This window comes from Cimex lectularius, unplaced genomic scaffold, assembly GCF_000648675.2.
Source record: "Cimex lectularius strain Harlan isolate CLEC.00 unplaced genomic scaffold, Clec_2.1 scaffold59, whole genome shotgun sequence".
In the NCBI taxonomy this organism is placed as follows: domain Eukaryota; kingdom Metazoa; phylum Arthropoda; class Insecta; order Hemiptera; family Cimicidae; genus Cimex; species Cimex lectularius.
The window spans coordinates 195,535-217,143 of record NW_019392794.1 but is presented as its reverse complement, the minus strand read 5'-3'; the positions used below and the strand labels follow the sequence as shown (position 1 = coordinate 217,143).

The 21,609-nt window shown below is 33.7% G+C and overlaps 1 protein-coding gene across 8 annotated transcripts in view; it reads right to left on the bottom strand.

The window, feature by feature from the left end:
• LOC106661854 overlaps window positions 1–21,609 on the bottom strand; it is a 141,693-nt gene that overhangs the window by 12,749 nt on the left and 107,335 nt on the right. For 5 of the 8 annotated variants that reach the window (XM_024227927.1, XM_024227928.1, XM_024227929.1 and 2 more), the window contains one exon: window positions 1,245–1,408. The exons of the other annotated variants lie outside the window; for them this stretch is intronic. The gene's annotated coding sequence lies outside the window, so the exon portion shown is untranslated. The remainder of the gene's footprint in view (window positions 1–1,244; window positions 1,409–21,609) is intronic. 8 annotated transcript variants of the gene reach the window in all.

Genomic DNA, 21,609 nt, shown 5'->3' with positions numbered 1-21,609 from the left:
ATGTCGTGTAATCAATTTGATTCTCGGCGACAAATGAAATGGCCACGGAGAACTTTAGTGAAGGTACACTTCATTTTAAATTTATTCAATTCACTAGTTTCGTGGTCCGCTTGACTACTTATATCCAATTATTTTTATCTCAACTGAAAACCTTAATTAATTGTAAGATATTAATTGGTCAATTCTGTTTCTGTTTCAAGTATTCTGTTGTCTCAAGTACGTTGCTGTCTCTTAAGTTTGGTCGGAGGATTGCAAGTCAGTCTGTGGTATAGTCCTAAGTATCAGACTTCAGTGGAAACTTCTACTAGTTGATGTACAATGGAGGGCAAGACTTCTTTTTAAATTTACACGTTCACTGTCTAAAATTTTTCCTCATTTAACCTTGTCTTTTAATTTTACACCGATCTTTGATCAGTTCTTGGATATTGGAGGTTGCTTGAATGGGAGACAGTTATAAGATAAAATTGCGTTATCATCCATAATAATGTAGTTGGGATGTACAGGAAAGTCAGCAGTATAAATGGTAACAAGATGGGAACAAGAATCATTCCTTGAGAGAAACCGGCTTGCTTTGGATTGCACCTCACTCTGAAGCAGCCGTCAGTTATATAGAATTCCAGGATAAGGTAGTATAGATGTAGAAAAACGTTCAAACTTATCGAGAATGCCCGGGTGCGAGTCCTGTTCCTGGAACGCAACCAAGCAATACGCTTTGTTCTTTAGAGCGGATGTAAACACCTCTGAAACTTCCTGGATCGTGGAATGATGAGGTCTGCACCCAAAAGGATTAATTTGATATGAATTTAGAATGAGTATTAAACGTTTTACGAAAAGACTTTTGAGGATTTTTGAAAATACAGGAAAAAAGTTTATAGGCCTGTACAGGATAAGTGGTTGGGAAGTTATGATTTATGGATAAAAATGGCACTGGAATATTTGATTTATTTAAACAAATTAATTAAATATTATACAAAGGCATGCAAAACAATCTCAAATTGTCCGTACGTTCTTTTCATAGATTTCTAATATTTTGACAAACAGGAAACTTTTGCAGTAAACAATGAGAAAATGTTTTGTAATGTTTGGTTCTGAATAATTCATCGTCATATAAAAGGACTGTATAATCACAAACTTCATTTATTTAAAAGCTTCAGAAATTTGAGGGGGAAAAAATAAGCCTTAGGCGTAAACTGTTGTGTTCCAAACATTATTTCTTCGTAAATTAGGTAAATCATGATACTTACTTTGTACTATCTTTGTTTTGTACTAATGTACGTCGACTACGGCCAGAAGCTCAGTGATATCCCTTCACATCTTGTGCGTTCTTTAAGTAATTGAATTTTTCCTTTTTGTTCGTCCTTTTCAATGCATAATCTACTCGTTCCACAGTTCCTTTTTAGTCTGGAAACTAAATTTGAAAATACAAACATAGAAAAAAATTGGCAGTAAAGAAACGTGTTAGTAAAATCGCCTGATCGATGCGAGGATTTTGTGACCTTTTGTTTAAATTTTAGTTGAAAATCCTTACAAATTGATTTTACACAATATAAATAAGCCCGTTTTATTATTTCATTTTTTAGCAAAGACAAAATTTAATGAGTTGGTTTTTTATTTAATAAATTCAGAAAATTTATGAGCATAATTCCTTGAACATAGCTCGTACAGTGAACTAATTAATTATTAGTTATTTACTCGTTCTTCTCCTGTGACTTTTCATGTCAACGATCAAATAGGATGAAAAATGATTCATGAGAAAGTATCTAAATGATTAATCGAGTGAAATTGATGCAGAATTAGCGAATGTTACAACTCTTCATTCAACTATAAAAAAATAGATAAACGAAAAGAAAAACGTGCAAAAAAAATATTGTTCAACACTAATTATTCTTCAAAAATATTGAACCGTTAATTTTAAAAAGCAAATATAGTTCTGAATTGAAAGTTCAACTGATATCCTTCCTCAGAAATCAAATTATAAGTCCGGTCGAAGTCACGATAGCTAACGTCTTTCAATTAATTAATCTTTATGTAAGGTATTGGTTGAAATGAAAAGTATGTGTCATGAGCTATCGTGACTTTTTCATTTCAACCAATACCTTACATACAGATTAATTAATTGAAAGAAATTATTTGGTCAATCGGCCCACGGAATAGCTCAAGCGGTAGAGCAGCGGCGTATTTAGCCGAAGGCCGTGTGTTCGAATCCCGCTCCTGACACTGAATTTTTTATCTCAACCACTACCTTAAATACAGATTAGTTTTTGGTTAAATTGTTTTACTCAATTTAACTTAACTAATATTAACTAATAAATGATATATATATATAATTAATATTGTTTTTCAATTAATTAATCTTTATGTGAGGTATTGGTTGAGATAAAAAAAAGTCAGTGCCACAAGCAAGATTCGAACCCACGACCTGCTGTACCACTTGAGCTATCGTTACTTCAAGTGGTCAGAGCAGCGGCGTATTGAGCCGAAGATCTTGGGTTCGAATCCCGCTCATGACACTAACTTTTTTATCTCAACCAATACCTTACAAAAAGATTAATTAATTGAAAGATGCTATTTGGTCAATCGGACCACGAAATCTAATGAATCAAATTATAAGGTTTAGTCCGACAGAATAAGGTAAAGGAAGGGACTTGGAGACGGGTTAATAAAAATATAAGGCATACCGCCCGACTAATGACCGTAGTAATGGGATAGTGCGATAACTCCCTAGGGGGAAGGATCACGCTACACACTATACTTATTTACAAAAAAAATACACATCTTCGAATCGATCTAATAATTAAACAAAAAACGAATAAAGAAATGCAAACTAATTTCACCATGCGAAAGGTAATTTACGATGTAAAGGAAAGGGGTTGCTTACTAGGTCATGTCGTAATTGATGAACCGGGGCGTTATGAACCATTTTCACGGCGCGATGCTTCTTTCATTAATCGTAAAACTTTTCCCTAGGCAAATAGCCGTTGTTGTAAGGAAAAAAGAGTAGAAATATCTTCTTCTAGGGATTCTTTATTCTTCTATAAATAACATTTTAATAGCTAAATGGTTTCATGTGTAACTGAGACGTTTGGATAAAGTTTACAATCTGTTTAATCTTGATAAAAGAAATAACAAATGTCACAAGGACGAAAGTTATAAATGGTCGAGAATAAAGAACTCCTTCCGTGGCGTAATAACTCCCATCAACAATGTCAGATAAGCACGATTAATTGTTTAATTAGGCAAAATGGCTTGCAAGTCAAGTAAAAACAAGGCAGACTTAAACTAATTAAAAACTTCAAAATTGGTAATGGTTTTAATATGTGGTGAGCGGCTCGATTGAGCCCGAGCGCGAGCATGAGTTGAGGGTGCTCCGAGTGAGTAGTGAGCCGTCAAGCCCTTGGCTAGGGTGAGTCAGGTTGCCCGGCCTGATGGGTAAGTGCTCACCACTTTCCGCTAACTCTGAAGGGGTAGGTTTAGNTCCTTAAATTTTTGACTTCAACTTTTCGACTGCTTCCTAATTCTTTAGGGATAGTATTTAAGTCAATCAGTCGGGGCCGAGGTAGGCACGCTTCAAGCTTAGAAAATTCTGTTATGGTGACTCGTTTGCCCCTTTTTCTCCCCCAAGTTGTGTAGCTTTTCTGGGTGAACCCCCCAGCTAATCCTAGGGGTTAAGGCATGAGGTCACATTTCAGCACAGCAGTAAATATTTCCTTGGCAATTGCCCAGGATCGATCCTTATTACTCAATCGTAAACACCCAGCTGTTATTATTTCGCCAGCTTTGTTTAGCTGTGTCTGCGGTTTTCGTGAAAGAGTAGGTCGGCTTGCAGGATTCTAGGACACTCCCGATTGCCCAATCTTACACAGTACGCTTTCCTAACCATTAGCCGAAATACCCTTCCATCCCATCTTAAAATTTACAATGAATTTAATTTCTAACAAAGCTGGTTAAGATTCCTTTCTGGAATCTTCACATAATACAAAAATTGCATTTGTCGTTGTTATTAGAAAAGAAAAAAGAAGAAAAAACTATTATTACACGTAAAAATAAAGTATATTAAGGATAACTGAATACGTCAAAGCATCCTCTACTTATACCAACATGAAAGAAATGAAAAGTACTAGAGAAAATATTGGACACTCAAGCACACGGTGAAAGCGACTTTTAAGCAGTAAGACTTCACTCCCGAGTGGTTTATAATTGTCTGTCTGAAACTTAAACACATAAGAAAGTCGTTTTACACGTCCCGCAAGCTTTGAAAATAAGTAAGAAAGTGGGCAGAAAAAGGCAAGACCAAGAAGTGATAAAATCCTGCAAGAGACCGGGGCGGAACGCGATGAAAAAGTAATTAAGTGGTTTTGAAGTGGAATTGTGTAGGGAACGGAGTAAAAAGGGCTGACAAGCCTCCCCGACCTTTGGAATTCGTGAAAAAACCAGAGGAAAAAATAGGAGGGCGACCTCGAACATTTTTCTGGGCGTTAACTCAATAAAATGGGAATAATGAAAAGAAATGTTTTCACGCCCAGGACAATAATTTTGGAAAAATATTAACTAACCATTGATATGATTTTACACAAAATGTCGTAATTATGGTGTAAAAAAGTAAGTAGATTTTCTTTGTATCATTATGTCCTGAGTTGTCGAAAAAATATTATCAGTAGGTAGACTAAAAATATAGATTTTGTCCAGAAAATATTTTTAAAACTAACCAGGCATTTTATTTTACAGGAAATAGAGGATTTCAATGATTATTTAATTGAATTGGAATGAAACTTCGATATTCATGGACGCAAAACATCGATAATATCTGGAACACGTAACGATATCATTTGGTACAAAACATCAATACTGTGTTACGAAATGATGAAAATCTTTCTTTGACACAAAAAATCGATACTACATGGCAAAATGATATAAGATGATATCATTTTCATACAAAATATCGATATTCTTTAANTGGCACAACATATCGATATTCTTTAATACAAATCATTGATACTCTATATTCTTTGACCCGAAAAACGGATATTTCATGGGGAAATGACGGCTATTTTTGACACTAATTCCAACATTGCTATTTTGTACTTTATGGTACAAAATCTCAATATTCTAAGATAAAAACATTGATGTTGTGAGATACAAAATATTGAGATTCTTTAACGCGAAAAATCGATACTAGTTAGGCAAAATGTTAGATATGTTTTACAAGAAACATCGATATTCTGTGGAATAAAATGCCGATATTCTTTGGAACGAAACTTCGATACTCTATAGAATTAAACATTAATATTCTTCGATATAAAACACCGATAATTAGTTGCACAAAATTTTGATATTTTTTAACACAAAAAATTGATGCTCCGGGGCATAAAATATCAATATTCTTTGATTCGGAAAATCAATTTTTATGAAACAAAACATCAAAGGTTAAAAAAAGATTTAACATTTTTTGCCCAAAATGGCCCATAATATCCAAATTTGGTGACACATAATATCTTTTGAAACAAAATATATATAGCAAAATAAAACAGTGATTAAGAAAATCGTGCAAACCGACTCGAGCCACCCAACAACCCCAACATAAACACGATCAACAAAATAATAAACAACACACCCATAATAACAAAACGACACCGAAATACTGACACTAAATGGAACAAATTTATAACTTTTTTATACATAGAAAAATGTATAAAATAAAATCTATTCAACAATTTAGGAATTAGAAAAGCACTGAAGACCAAAACAGTCGGAAAACTACTAAGAAAGGACTTAACATAATTAACAAAAATGGCATATACACCATGTGACAAATACATCGGACAGACAGAACAAAAAATAAAACACAGATACAATGAGCATGTAACATTGTTCAGGGACGGAAAATCAGATTGGGCGATTCTCAGAAGACAATTACAGACCCTTAACAATACAGACAAATACGAATCTTCTACACACAAAAGACAAAAATAAACCTCGCAAATTGGAAAAATGCAACATAACACATTAAACCGTAGAAATCTCAGAAACAAACAAATTAACAACAGTTCACATACATTTATAGCTTACACTATTCAAAACACTATACCAATTATTAGTCAAAAGATCAACGATCACAAAACCTCACTTCTCACTACCATATTAAAAAGACTCGACTGCAAAAAAATCACACAGACTCACTGAAAATAGCGAAATGCCTAAACGCGCTTGATCCAGCGAGACCAAACCAGCGAAAATAGGCAGACCAAAATTGTCGGTAGCGACCAAATAATAGGTTTAACACCACGCAGATCACTCCTATATGATAGGGGTATTGACGATGTTTGTAAGATGTTAACTCGTGTTAACTCGAATAGAGAAATGTCCAGTAAGATCGTAAACGCCCCCCTCTTTTCTTAGCATGTTAAACGTTAATTTGTCCGCAATACTGCGCGTGGTGATTGGTAGAACCAAAAATAAAGCTATAACAGTTGTTGCTTGCTTTGTGTTAAATTGTAAGATGCCAGAAGTTAATACAAAAGGAAAATTAATCAACGCATTCAAAATGTTATCTATTCTCTCGAAAGTACTAACAAATGACACACTTCAATTCGTGCCAACATACCTAACTTGTATCCTAACGTCTAAGATCCTACAAATTTATAGGATAGGTGATGTATCAATAGTGGATGAGAGTATAAGGACAGTCAGAAATTAACAAAAGAAATGTATTAGTCTAATTTAAGTAATACGTATTTAAGAATAAAAATACGTGTCAACAAAAAACAGCTGTTAAATTTATGACTGCCATGTTGGTTACCTACGCCCTAACGGATAGCAATGTGACTACATGTTCAACCTAACATCTAACATTGGCCCTGGCCTGTTAGATCGAGAAATGTTAACTAGCCGATTCTAACAAATCTACTTCATCATTTTTCTCGATCTAACATGACCTAACAGAGTTAACACAAAGATCGTGAATTCCCCTAATATACGATATATAAAACCCGTGTTAACAATAAGTGTTGATATACAATACCGATATTACATGTTTATATTATAATGATAGCAACTTTTTTGTTACCCAATTTTAATATCATTAGTTCAGAATAATCAATAATCAATGACTAGATGTATCAAGATTGATATGAAATACTGATAATATTGAATTATTGTTTCATTACGTTTTGTCAATTGTACTCGGCAAACAATATTTTTTAATATTTATTTTCAATGGTCAATATTGTTTAATAAGTCGCACTTTTTGTGTATTATTTGTCATATATTTTGCACTAACCTGTCCTAAGCATTACGTTAAAATTAGCAAAGGACCGTACCGTTTAGATAAATTTTATCGGAATAAATTAACTTTTGCTTAAAACTGTATTTTGAAGTGAAATTCAATTAGAATTTTCACGGGAAATTAAACCAAGATGGAACTTTCATAATTGGCACCGCCGCACAAGCTAACTCGGGGAATTAGTTAGATGATACATCGGAAGATAAATTTTCCTCATCATTTTCAGACAATTTGTATCACAAGTATTCATTAGTCGGCACATGTGATTTCTATGGAAATTGAAACTGACATCATTATTCTGTGGATATAATTTTAATTTTTTTTAAACTCTTTTTTTTTTACAAGGGTTCGCAACAGCAGAGGTCAAATAAGCTCTCAGGGTGCCGGTGTTTTTGAAAAAAAGGCCCATTTGTAAGTATGTTGAGTTCCAATGTAAGGCAGCTGGATTCGAACCCGGGACCTTTACCTTACTGTGATGAGCGCCGTGTCAACGCCTAAACGTTACAGCCACCGACGCTCCCCTTAAAAACTCTTTCATATAACATAAATTTCTTAAAAAAACGCAAAAAAATAATTGTTAACATGAATTTAAATTGTATAAATGTTAAGCATTGTTTTTTTAAATGTGTTATTTTTGTGTGTACAAAACGTTTGGTTGGAACAAAAAATTTCGTGTATCCTGCGGTTATTTGAAAATTAAATTTCTAAGATTTCATTTAAGCTTAAGGCCCTCGTTTAGGTCTTTCAAGATTAAATCTTTTTTTCTTCGAAAGACGCGGCTTGTAAATTGAATAAACTTTCATCCGCCTTCTTTTTTTTATTCGAGAGATAGAGAGGGGTTTTAATGGACAGGGCTAAAAAAGCGAGAGATAATGACGTCGTGACCTTTTATGTTTTTATTTCTTCTGTAACAAGAAATTACTTTAATAATTTCTTCTGACAGTTTCAAAATGGACTTATTATAATAAAAACAGTAACTGGTACGCTAGGCTCCGTTCTGTCAAGTTTCACTGAACTAAACTTTTTTAAAACTAAATTTTATAAAATAATTGAAAAATAATCATCCTGCTGTTAATATTAAGTAATCTATAAGAAGAAGAAGAAATTAAAAAATTAAAAAAAGACACAATAGTTTCAGATGATTCCTTTACTACTTTGCATATCGATCAATACCGGTTTAATTTAAGGGGTATTCACGATCTTTGTGTTAACCCTGTTAACTCTGTTAGGTCCTGTTAGATCGAGAAAAATGATGACGTAGACTTGTAAGAATCGGCTAGTTAACATTGCTCGATCTAACAGGCCGTGGCCAATGCGTTAGATGTTAGGTCGAGAATGTAGTCACATTGCTATCCGTCAGGGCGTAGGTAACCAACATGGCAGCCATGAATTTAACAGCTGTTTTTTGTTGACACGTATTACACATATTCTTAAATACGTATTTCTTAAATCATACCAATACATTTCTTTTCTTAATTTCAGACCTATCCTTAGACTCTCATTCATAATAGATACATCCCCTATCCTATAAAGTTGTTAGACCTTAGTGTACAAGTTAGGTATGTCGGCACGAATTGAAGCGAGTCATTTTTGAGTACATAGATAGCATTTTGAATGAGAGTTGATTAATTTTCCTTTTTTATTAACTTCCGGCATCATACAGTTTAACACAAACGAAAACAAAAACAAACAACAACAAGCCTTTAAGGACTGTTATAGCTTTACTTTTGGTTCTACCAGTCGCCACATGCAGCAATGCAGAAAAATTAACGTTTAACATGCTAAGAAAAGGGCGTTCACGATCTTGCTAGACATTTCTCTATTCGAGTTAACACGAGTTAACATCTTACAAACATCGTGAATACCCCTAATATCTCTAGTATTGTCGCTCTTCTTTAAGCTTTTTCCCAGAACCCAAAGCTTTGTAAAAGATTCTCGTGCGTATCTTTTGGCCCTTGGCTTTCTCCGAAAGGACATTAGTTTTTTTTATTTGGCAATATCTGAATCGGCTTGTTTCTGCTGCTCAGTGTCCAGTCAGCAGTCTTATAATAAATAATGCTAAAATGTTCTAGTTTACTAGTTCTCCTTTTAGTTTTTGAGATGGTCCTGTAATGATTTTTTTTTGCGTGCCTTTGTACGGGAATACCAACCGCTTGAACGGAGGACTTATTTTTAATCATTTTTAACTTATTTTGTCAATTTTCTGTTGAAGCAGATGGAAATTGGTTCCAGGCCAATAGTATTGTATGCCAGTAGTATTATTATTCCTCCTCAAACTTTCCTTGGCGAATTTCTCGGCTTCTCCTTTCCTTTTATCCCTGGTATCCAAGCGAGGATAATTTTTTGCTTTCCCAATTTCTGATACAAAAATTAATAAACAGTTTCAATGAAAGTTTTCAAAAAAGATTATTAGCATATGAGAACCATTCCGTCTGAAAACAATATTTAAGAAAGATAAATAGGCCAGAGACCGATACCTGCGATTGTTACTCGGAGAGAGTCAATGGAAAATGTCATAATGATTTGTTCAAAATCCGAAAAACAATTCTTCAATAAAGTAAGCCTCTTTCTAGAACTTCCATTTGACTATGCCCTGATGTTGAACCCAAGAGCCATAAACATTCATAAATTAATTTATAATTTTTTGAAATTAAATTAATTAAGGTTTTAAGTTGAGATAAAAAAGTCTGTGTCATGAGCGGAATCCTGTGGTAGAGTAGCGGCGTATCAAGCCGAAGGTCGTGGGTTCGAATTCCGCTCGTGACACTGACTTTTTTATCTCAACTTAAAACCTTAATTAATTGAATGATAATAATTGGTCAAGTGGACCACGAAAAATAGTGAATGTGTAATTTGTAGCTAACGGGTGGGCAATCATGTCTATAGTCAAGTGGTAATGCCAAGGGGAAAAAAAGAAAAGGTTTTTCTTGCATCTTTACCAGGAAAAATAGTTTCAATTATTCTATTTTGTCTCTAATTTGTTGTTTGCAAATTTTATTTTATCCAGATCTTTTTATCGGTTTGATACGTTCATTTAAGACAAAAATAATTAATTAAGTAGGTGTCTATGTTATGACATAAACTACGGCCGGTAACCATCAATTTACTTGTGTCTTGCGCAAGTGTAGCCTCGCAGCGCCGTTTTGATGTACTCCTCTTGTAACTTGCAACTATTGTAATATAACTTTAAATCTTTCAATCAATTAATTATTCTTTCTAAGGTCTTGGTTGAGATAAAAAAGTCAGTGTCACTAGCGGGATTCGAACCCACTACCTCCGGCTAAATACGCCGTTACTCTATCACTTGAGCTATCAAGACTTCGATCCTCTCGGACACTGACTTTTTTTATCTCAACCAAGACCTTAGAAAGAATAATCAACTGATTAAAAGAAATACCTTGGTCAATTGACTACGAAAATATAAATGGAATAATAACTTGAAATGATTAAACGGCTACATGTGCGGGTTTGCATTTCTTTTTAACACCTAAAATGTATTAGGACGTTTTTCTTAATTAATAACATATTTATTAATCCATTTACTTTTTACTAGTCAATTGACCAACTTACTCCTTTCCATTAATTATTCTTTCTATCTCTATTTTCTTAACCAAAACCTTACAAAGAAAGAATAATTAATTGAAATAATTATTAATAAACAATCTAGTGATAAAAATTGCAAAGTCCATAAACTTTTTATTTAGGTTAAAAAGTTCTTCGTTGACATGACTTTAGTTTTATTAAATTGTGTCAAGGTTAACTTGTTAATAAAGGGAAGTACCTGTCATGAGATTAAAACAATTTAAAACTAAAGATGAGTGATGATGTGTTATATATTAAAATTTTCATAAACTAGTTTGCTATCTATATAGAAGAAACATTATAGAAAATTTGCTAATAGGCCGTAGAATTTCATAATGGCGTAAGTGTTAGGAAATTTATCATCTTATATCGAATAGAAAAATAACAATAACCCAATATTGGGAAAACGATTCTTAAAATTTTTCTTGTTTTTTTAAATTTTTGTGTATTTTTCATCAAAAATTCAAGAGTTAAAAATAAAATTCCAGAAATATCCTGAATAATTAGAGAAAATAATACCTTTCCCTCAGTGTTGTCAGTGCGATAAAAGGGGAAGCAGGCTGCCTGATTATGTTGAAAAGGCATTGACCCATTTAAATGTCAAAAGGAAGATATGACTTCGTGAATGAATAATTTCATTCGATGAAAATACTGAGAGGAGAAAAGACGAACCCCTCTCAATGCTTATCAAGTCGGAAATCATTCCTGAATAATATGTGAGAGATCAACTTACAACTATAATTACAAACTTTGACAACTTCAATGCAATTAACCTTACCACAATTCAATTAGGCAAATTACGCCCAGTAAAAAAGTGTTTTTTCGAAATTCAGTCCCCTTTTGAACAATTAATAATTAACTCTGTTTCTTTTGTTCTTTGATGTATTTGATGATATGGAATGTAGTAATGTAATAATATAGTTCTTTTTTCTCTCTTTTCATGAGTTGTCCACAAAAACAACGAGAGAGGGAGAGAGAGAGAGGGACGTTGAAGAAAGAAACGGGTAGAGAGAATGAGAGAGAGAGAGAGAGAGAAAGAGGAAAGAGGAAAGAGAAAAGAGAGAGAGAGAGAGAGAGAGAGAGAAAGAGGAAAGAGGAAAGAGAAAAGAGAGAGAGAGAGAGAGAAGAAAATTACTAATAAAATAAAATAAGTGAAAAATACTTTTCAATACAATACAGTACAAATTATGAATTATAAATTGCCAATATAAATTTAGAAATAAAACTTCTACCCACTAAATAGTATTATGAAAACTAATCAAAAACAAAACAACAAAATAAGTTAAATTTAAGACATCAATTGTAACTTTATAAGAGATGATTTTTAAGACTATCCTGGACATTTTAGATATTTTTACATCGTTTTGTGTGTATAGGGATTCTCGAAAAAGTTATTGCTGTTAAATCATGCCAAATGATAATAGCCCAACAAAACGTAAGGAACAAAATAAATTGTTGTTAACTAGACAACGTAATAAGTTATAGTTTAATAAAAACATTTAATTATAAAACTTTTGTAACTATAAAAATTTTGGTTGGTGAAAAATTATGTATAAACTTTATAAATGAGGTAGAAGGGAGTTCCTTTCATAGCCTTTTTATTCTCCTCGGAAGCTAATTTTAAACAAGTTTTTGCTTTTAATTAGCTAAATTGTTTCATTTGACCAAAAAGATTGATATTTTTACCTCCTTTTCTTTGTTCTTACTTGTGCAATTTTACAAAAATTACTAGATTGTCACATTGAAATTCTACGTGCAAAGTCGAAGCCTGCGGAACAGGAGCAATTGTTTATGTCCTGAAACGATTTTAAACTTATATGTAAATTTTTCACGTACACGAAATAACTTTCACCAAAGCTCGAATTGTCTCTTTTACGGCAGGTTTTGGTCTATCACTATCATTCATTCTAGTAATGCTTTAACGTTTTGTTAATAGGTATAGCAAAGAAAATTTTAGAAACGATTTTTGTTTTTAAATGATGCTATATTTCTCAAAGTTTCCACATCTGATAACAATATATCTGGTTGGAATGTATGGTTAAAAATAGTATATATATTTCATGTTATTAAATTTTAAAGTACGTTTAATATTAAAGTTTGCGTTTTAAAGAAATGTTTTAAAAAGCCATCTGTTGAACTGGTGGTTTGGTGGTTAACATGTTTGTTGTTATTTATTTATTTATTTTTTTTGCTGGGGCTTCCGACATCTAGGTCATTTCAGCCCCCAACTAAGTCTATATTCTATGCCCGTTCAAACACAACATTCATACAAATAAATACATTCATACACTTAAATACATCCATACAGTACACTCATTCCGTTTGGTCGGTGGAGTACTTGATATTCCTCCACCGACCTACACTTAAACTAAACTAGATTGGGGTCGATGGGGTACTTTTATAAATATTCCGCCATCGACCCCGAACACACACTCACTCGCTTTCATCGTTCGAGTGGCGATGATGACGTTATTTCACCCTCACCCCTCGCCATTCACGCTAATAAATACATGCACACAGACAAAACATATAGACATAACACATAAGATATACTATATACAATAAAAAAAAACCAATTTCCCCTAAAAAGCGGAACAGGGGACTCTGAAACTCGCTACCGTGCTCGAGGACTCTTCTTAAATCCGGCGGCATTAAATCACGCTCTCTGTATGGAGCCAAGGCATGACACACCTCTATTATGTGAGACACATCGAGCAACCTTTCTCTGCATAAGGGGCACCTGCGCGGGCTTTGGCCCAAAAGCAGGTGCTCATGTGTCAACCGAGTATGGCCAATCCTCAGTCGGGTGAGGACGATCCCTCGTCTTTTGCTCAGATTCTCTGAGGCCATCTACTCGCAAGAGCCTCTCCGACGACCCCGCCCACTAACGCTGCCATCTTTCTATCATATTTTTAACTGCGTGTTTAGCGTCAGGGGGCCTGATCGCGATGGTCCGATCTGGAGGGTGGGACGTACCGGCTTTCGCCGCCTCGTCCGCGCGTTTGATACCCTCCAGGCCGACGTGTCCGGGAATCCAGACAACAACCACCGTTGTTTGTTGTTATTGAAATGATAAAATGTTCTGAAAATGCTATGAGTTACATCCCGAAAAAATGTTTTTTTTTCTTGGTTGTATTTTTTAATCAATTTCACTTTTATCTCAATCCTATCATTTGAAATGTATTCAGAGTGAAAAAAGTTCAATAGTCTCTTCTAATTATTATTAGCCGTAAATAAGCGTGTTGTAGCATTGAATCAAGATCAATGTTTGATTGACTTTTTGAAAATTGTTTCACCAGACGAAATCGATTTTATAAAGTGGGATTTCTGCGATGACGCAGAACGAAATGACCTGCTGATTGTCTGAGGGAAAACCGACAAAATAAATCTTTAGAGCTACATTTATCTTGATAATGTAAATAGTTTTTTGTAAAACGTCTTACACGAAGATGCTTATAGTGATTAGAATGCAAAATGAAGAATAACAACAGCATCATGTCAAAAGAAAATATAAATTGATTTTGTAAAACAATATAATATCAAGTTAGCTAATACATCTAAATGATACTATAGTAAGGAAACGAACTTTTGGATGCCCTGTTTTAGACAAAAACAGGTGTGTTTTACATTTTTTTAAAATTGTATTTAATCATAGATTTATTCGTGGGAATGTATTTATAAACGTGAATGTTTAGTACAAGAACCCTATCGACCAACAATTAAAGTAGTAGGTGCATATGCACTTGTTCATATTTGTAAAAGTAGATATCAAATACTCTACCTACTTGAGTGAATAGTATGTAAATAAAAGAAGTAATGTATTTATTTTCCGAGGGAGATTGAGTGTGTCTAGTTTAGAAGGTATATTTGTTAGGTACTGACATGACCTTGCGGACGATAACCCCGCGAAGATTATGGCCGACAAACGACTGAGGTCATCGACAGCCCTCTGCCGACTTTAATTCTTTTTCTCTTCTGACGCGCGTATTTTGTTTTAAACAGCCATTTGAGCGTCTCGATCTAGTGTCTGTATGTAATTTATTAGCGTGAAAGGAAGAGGTTATAACCCCGACCCGAGGGATATCGAGTATTCCCTGCTTTTAAATGTCTACCGCGTAGATATCCTAAAAAATGCCTTTTGTTTGTACCTCAGGTCTTCAAATACAGAACACAAACAAAACATACATACAAGCCTCCTCCTAAAGATGATCTCAATAAAGACCGAAACATTGGCACGAAAAAGAAAATGTTATTCTAAACCTACGTCACACCAGACCGCATCTCACGATCTCTAAATAATCTTTAATTCGATCTTCAGTTTTGGCAAAGACGGCGCAACGGGTTTACAGTTTTACACGACAAAACGGTCTTGAAGGTCTAGCAGCTTTTATTATCCTACGGCTGAAGTTAGACTAATGGACCCGCTCTTGTAAATAATTCCTGTATACCCTTGGTACACAATCTCTAATTAATTATAAACGATACGCTAATTCGTACAAAATTTTATTATAGTTTAAAACAGTCTAAAGGAGGCTGGAAAAAATGTGTCACTATAAGATTGAATAAAATCTTCACGATCAACCTGGTAATGATTTATTTTTATACCTTATCGAAACATAAAAGAATCTTGATTAAGGTAATTATTATTATACTTTCATGAATCAAAATAATGAAAAAAACACTGAGGAATATACAAGTTAATTTGCAACTTTGTCTACAACGGCTTAGTTAATGATTTAAATGCAACTATTCGATTTTCCTTTACTTAAACGAATAAAATTGGAATTAATAAAAAATATAACTCTTTAAATCTAGAGTTATAAAACTGTAAAAATATGCAGTTTAATTTTACAAGTAACTTTGTAAGAAGAGATTTTTGTTATGAATTCTATTAGTAATATATTACTACGAATGGCCTAGACTTCATAGTACAATGTCAGATCAATAAGAGCACGCAATAAAAAATAATTAATAAATGATGCAAAGTGCTATCCAAAAGATTCAAAAATTATATTTTGTTCACTAATTTCGTGGTCCGCTTGACCAATTAATATATTACAATTAATTAAGGTTTTTAGTTGAGATAAAAAAGTCAATGGCACGAGCGGGATTCGAACCCACGATCTTCGGCTAGATACGCCGCTGCTCAACCACTTGAGCTATCGTGACCTCGATCCACTTGGACACTAACTTCCCATCTCAGCTCGTGCCATTGACTTTTATCTCAACTTAAAACCTTAATTAATTGAATGATATTAATTGGTCAAGCGGACCACGAAAAATAGTGAATTTAATTAATTAAAATGAAATATACTTCACTAAACCTCTCCGTGGCCATTTCATTTGTCGTCGAGAATCCAATCCGATTACACGACATTTGAAAAATGGCAAAAAGGAGGGAAAATTCAAAAGGTGGGGTTGAGATGGGAAGTTAGTGTCAGAGTGGATCGAGGTCATGATAGCTCAAGTAGTAGAGCAGCGGCGTATCTAGCCGAAGATCGTGGGTTCGAATCCCGCTCGTGCCATTGAATTTTTTATCTCAACTAAAAACCTTAATTAATTGTATTATATTTTGTTATATACCGTCAGAATTTGAGAATATGGAAGATGAAAACCTAACGAAAAAGTAATATTAAAAATATACTGGGCCACAAAAGAACAAATGCATATTACAATTAAAGAAAATGGGAGTAAATGAATACATAAAAAAGGTGAAAATGGTTTATTTCACCAAATTTTAGACATGGAGCCAGAAAAAAAACAGTTAAATTTAATACAGTTATTCTTTTAATTCTAATTTAAAATTTAGACATCTGACTCTTCATTCCTACTGTCTCGGATCTTACTTGTCCCGAAGCCAACATACGAACAACAAACATAGTTTATAGTTTGACACATTTTGAGCTCCGTCTTGTAAATCAGTGTAATCTAACTGCGATTTCAGATATTGAATTGTCGGCCGACGGAAACCATTATAACAATGTAATAATGACGTTGGGTTAGAAATAGCCTGGAAGTTCTATCACATTGGGAAATTCGGACAATTTTTTTAAATAGATTAGAATATTAGAATCTGCAATTTGTGGTTACAATATATAATTAGATGAACATATATATATTTATGCTATTATTTATGCTATTTACATACATTCGAATCCAGCTCTTGACGCTAACTTTTTCATTTCAACCGAAACTTTACATAAAAAGATTAGCTATAATATAATCAATATTATTTTCCCACTTTATTTCAATGAATAAACTTCATTGCCTACTCTTCAGAAAGGAGGTCGCGAGACTATTTCTTTTTGAGACATGTTGTGAGATTGTACGGGTTCTGTTGGACAAGGCTTGACCAAGACTATTGGGGTGAGAGATTATTGGTACTTGGTAAATTATGTTTTGGATAAATGGTATTTTTAGATCTTTGTGGAGGGTAGTATTGAAGGCATAGTAAGGAGCATTTATAATTGATTCGAGGGCGGAAAGGATTAGAGATGTTAGATATTCAAGGATTAGCGGTGCCCCACAGTTCTATACCGTATGCCCAAATCGGTTTAGAAGCGTTTTATAAATTGTAACATTGTTTTTCGCCGATTTTGGTCAATAAAGCGATTTTGATTCAATTCCACAAGACACAACACATTATCTTGTTAATTTTTTTAATCAGCCATTGAATTGATGTTAAAACCGATTAAAGATTATAGGACAAGAAAAATAAAATCGTGTCATTTCAATTTTCCAAAAAGGTTTTTATTTAATGTGTGGTGTTTAGTGACCGTTAGTTGATGATTATTTGGAGATCGTTAGATACAGTCTGGTGTGACGTAGGTGTAGAAAAACATTTTCTTTATCGTGCCAACGTTTCGACATTTATTGAGATCGTCTTCAGGGCCTGGGATTTATAAACATTGTTTAAATTATGCAAATAAATTTTAGATGTGGAAACAAATTGAATTTATACAATGGTAGAATTCAATTTGTTTCCGAGGCCTGAAGATGATCTCAATAAAGATCGAAACGTTGGCACGATAAAGAAAATGTTTTTTTAAAACCTACGTCACATCAGACCGCATCTCACGATCTCCAAATAATCATTTTTATTTAATGATGTAAATATTTTTTATATAAAATTCCTATGTTAAATTGACATTTTTACATAAAGAAATAATTGATTACTACATGAAAATACCAAAAACCGGAAATAAACCAAACGAAAATGTTTTCTAAACATCTATTTTCACTTTTTTTTTAAATTCTCTTGTATTGCAGTTTTTCTGATCATACTTTTTTTGTTTTACCCTCACCGCTTTCCACCCTGACCTTTGTTGTTGTTATTGATTTTCTTGGCGCGTCAAAGTTCAAAGCTGATTCCTTTTACGAAGAAAGTTTGAATTGTAGGTAGAATAATAAATTTAATATATAGAAACCATTGAACAAAACGCGAATTGAACACGAAAGGAAGCCATGCTAGGCAATTTATTATTTCAATTTTGTCGAAAAATCAATATTATAATGCATAATAGTATACATGTATTACTATTTAAGATAATAAATATTACGTACAAGTGTTTTTATTAATAAAACGTGAATTTATTTTAATGGGGTAGCAACGGCCTCCGACAGACGGATTTCACATCCAACCCATAATTTTTTTAAACCCTTGTATTTTATTTTATTTTTAAATTTTAGAATTAAATCAGTATGAAAGTATGGTATTGCTTTAAGCTTGACATATCGCCAACTTCTGGAAAGGAAGAAATCAAGTAACTGATGTAGGTGCTAGTGGGATGGCAACTAACAGACAGACAAACTGGCAAAAGTATAATAAACTGCCCCATACCCTTTGAACTAGAACTGCAAATTGGAACGTCCTTAACTATGTGTGGTGATTAGTGACCGTTAATCGATAATTATTCAGAAATCGTGAGATGCGGTCTGGTGTGATGTAGGTATCAGAAAAACATTTTCTTTATCCAACACAACAAGGCACTCTCAACACGACACGCAAGAATGGCACAATTACACCGAAGACTAACACTTTGAGCCCTGAAGATGATCTCAATAAAGATCGAAACGTTGGCACGATAAAGAAAATGTTTTTCTGATACCTACATTATTCCAGACCGAATCTCACGATTTCTGAATAATTAAGTCCTTAACTATGCTAAAAGGGAACTGAACAAATAGAAAAAAAGAAAGAAACGACCACACTGAATGAATTCACCAAGCGCAAAACAATTCAAAAAGTTTAACAACATCTCAACTAAGAAAACACAAATCTACAGGCAAGAATTAGGGAAAATAATTTGCCTTTATATTGGTTATTGACTATTTAATTACAATCTCAAAGATATGAGAAAAACTGCGACAGATACGTGCTGGTTATGTTATAAATTAACAGGGTCATCGGACAGGCTGTGATTGCAAGTACCAAATCACGCCTAGGGAAATAATTGATGAGGAACACCGAAAAGTGCCTAATTACTACGTCTTGCAAGACTTAGGTTCACTTGGATAAAAAAAAAGGTCAAAGCCATAATATATCTTTTAGGACGCAGTGAAAAGAAAGAAGTAGGTACCAATGATTCCCAGGGAAAATGTTATTGTTGATATTGTTTTAATAATACTATTTATTGTTAAAGGTTCAAACACAGTCGTTTGTTTAGTAGTTAATATTATTTGATTTGATGTGTAAGTTTATTTTCACATTCAAACGGGAATTTTTGTTTAATTCAGAAGCTTGTAACTTTATAGTTTTTTGACCTAGTTATTCTCAATTGCCATATACCTAAATAATTTAAATGCAGGCGGGAAGGTGTAATAAAATTGTGTCAATTATATTTCCAATTAAAAAAATGGGATGATATTGAGAGTTCATCGCTATTTCTGAACAATTAATTAAGGTTTTTAGTTGAGATGAAGAAAAGTTAACGGCACGAGAGGGATTCGAACCCACGACCTTCGGCTAGATACGCCGCTGCTCTACCACCTGAGCTATCGTGACCTCGATCCACTCGGACATCAACTCCCCATCTCAACCCCACCTTATGAGTTTCCCCTCCTTTTGCCATTTTTCAACCGCTATTTCTGAAGTTTACTGTTATGTCCTTAAACCAAGTCTATTCTGGAAGTTGTATTAAACCAACTTATGAATCACTATATGTTGTATGTAATAATTTCATAAATCATAATTAAAAATACTTTTTGCGAAAACACCTAAACTTGATTTGGTGAATGAATAAATTGGAATTGGAATTATATTCTATAATTGAAATGGTTTTAAAAGTGAGGGGTTATTTTTAAAACTGAGTGTCTCGAAGTTTAGATAAACCAAACGTAAAATCAGTTTTAATTTATTAATTTTTAGCTTTGGTGACAATCGACTTTGATTTTTCACGCGTCATGCGAATCAAAACTGTTGCCCCGCAAGGAAGTATTCTAGACCCTTCTTCTTCATAATCTACACCGTTGACGTTGCCACAAATTCTACATATAAATCACATCCGTGATCCTGTATAACCCGTACGACTCCACTGTTCAGGAAAAGCATCCAAGAACACCTAAACCTCATTACTGACTAGTGTATATATTCAACACATCCCGGCCCTTTTCTGCAGAAGAAAACCAAAATCTGGACCTCATTCCAGAGTGGTGCATTCGGTGGCCGATCAAGTGTCACCTATCAGTGCACAGAAACTAGTAAATCCCTTTATACAACCAAGTTCGCTACTTTGGGCTTTACTTGGATAGCAGACTTACATGAAACTGACATAGTAGGCTAATGTAACAAGTACTGAGCAAAATATGATACGAAAAATTATATTAGGTAATCGATATTTGTAATCACCAAATGCCAATAAATCTCGTGTTCTGGAAGGAAGTATCCTAGCATACCCAAACATTCCAGCACACAAATCTCATCTAATCAGTAAATCAAATAAAACGTCTATCCTTTTCGTATAGTTCTGCCCAACCACTTCAATAGAAGCAATCCAAGAAGTCACCGAAGAATATTATTGAAAGTTGATTAGATCTCTTGGTCGGATTGACCAAATAACTTCTTTCAATTAATTAATCTTTATGTAAGGTATTGGTTGTGATAAAAAAGTCAGTGTCACCAGCGGGATTCGAACACACGACCTTCGGCTCAATATGCCGCTGCTCTAACCACTTGAGCTATCATAACTTCAAGGGGTCAGAGCAGCGGCGTATTGAGCGGAAGGTCGTGGGTTCGAATCCCGCTCGTGACACTGACTTTTTATCTTAACCAAAACCCACCATAAAGATCAATTAATTGAAAGATGTTATTCGGTCAATCGGACCACGAAATCTAAGGAATTAATATTATTATATAATATTATAATAATAATTTAATATCATTATTAAATTAGTATAAAACATTTAAAAAACTAAAATTGATCCGATACGCCCTTGACCTTCACCTTTCTAGAAATAGGTGCACTGCAGTTCATTATCTATGAATTTTAAAATGAGGAAATTGTATATCATCCAAGAGGGGAAAAGTACATTTTTACATGCATTCTATTTTTTAAAAAAATCTGAAATCATGACATTTCCTCTGATCAATAAAGGAGCAAGGACGGTGATCGACCTACATCCGCACACGTTCAATGACCGCATAAAATAATGTAAATGTTATTTTATTTTGTCTCTGCAGGTCAAAAACATAAAACTGGCTATTGCACTGTAACCAATTTTCAGCAACAGCCGATCGGTTTAGTTGGGGC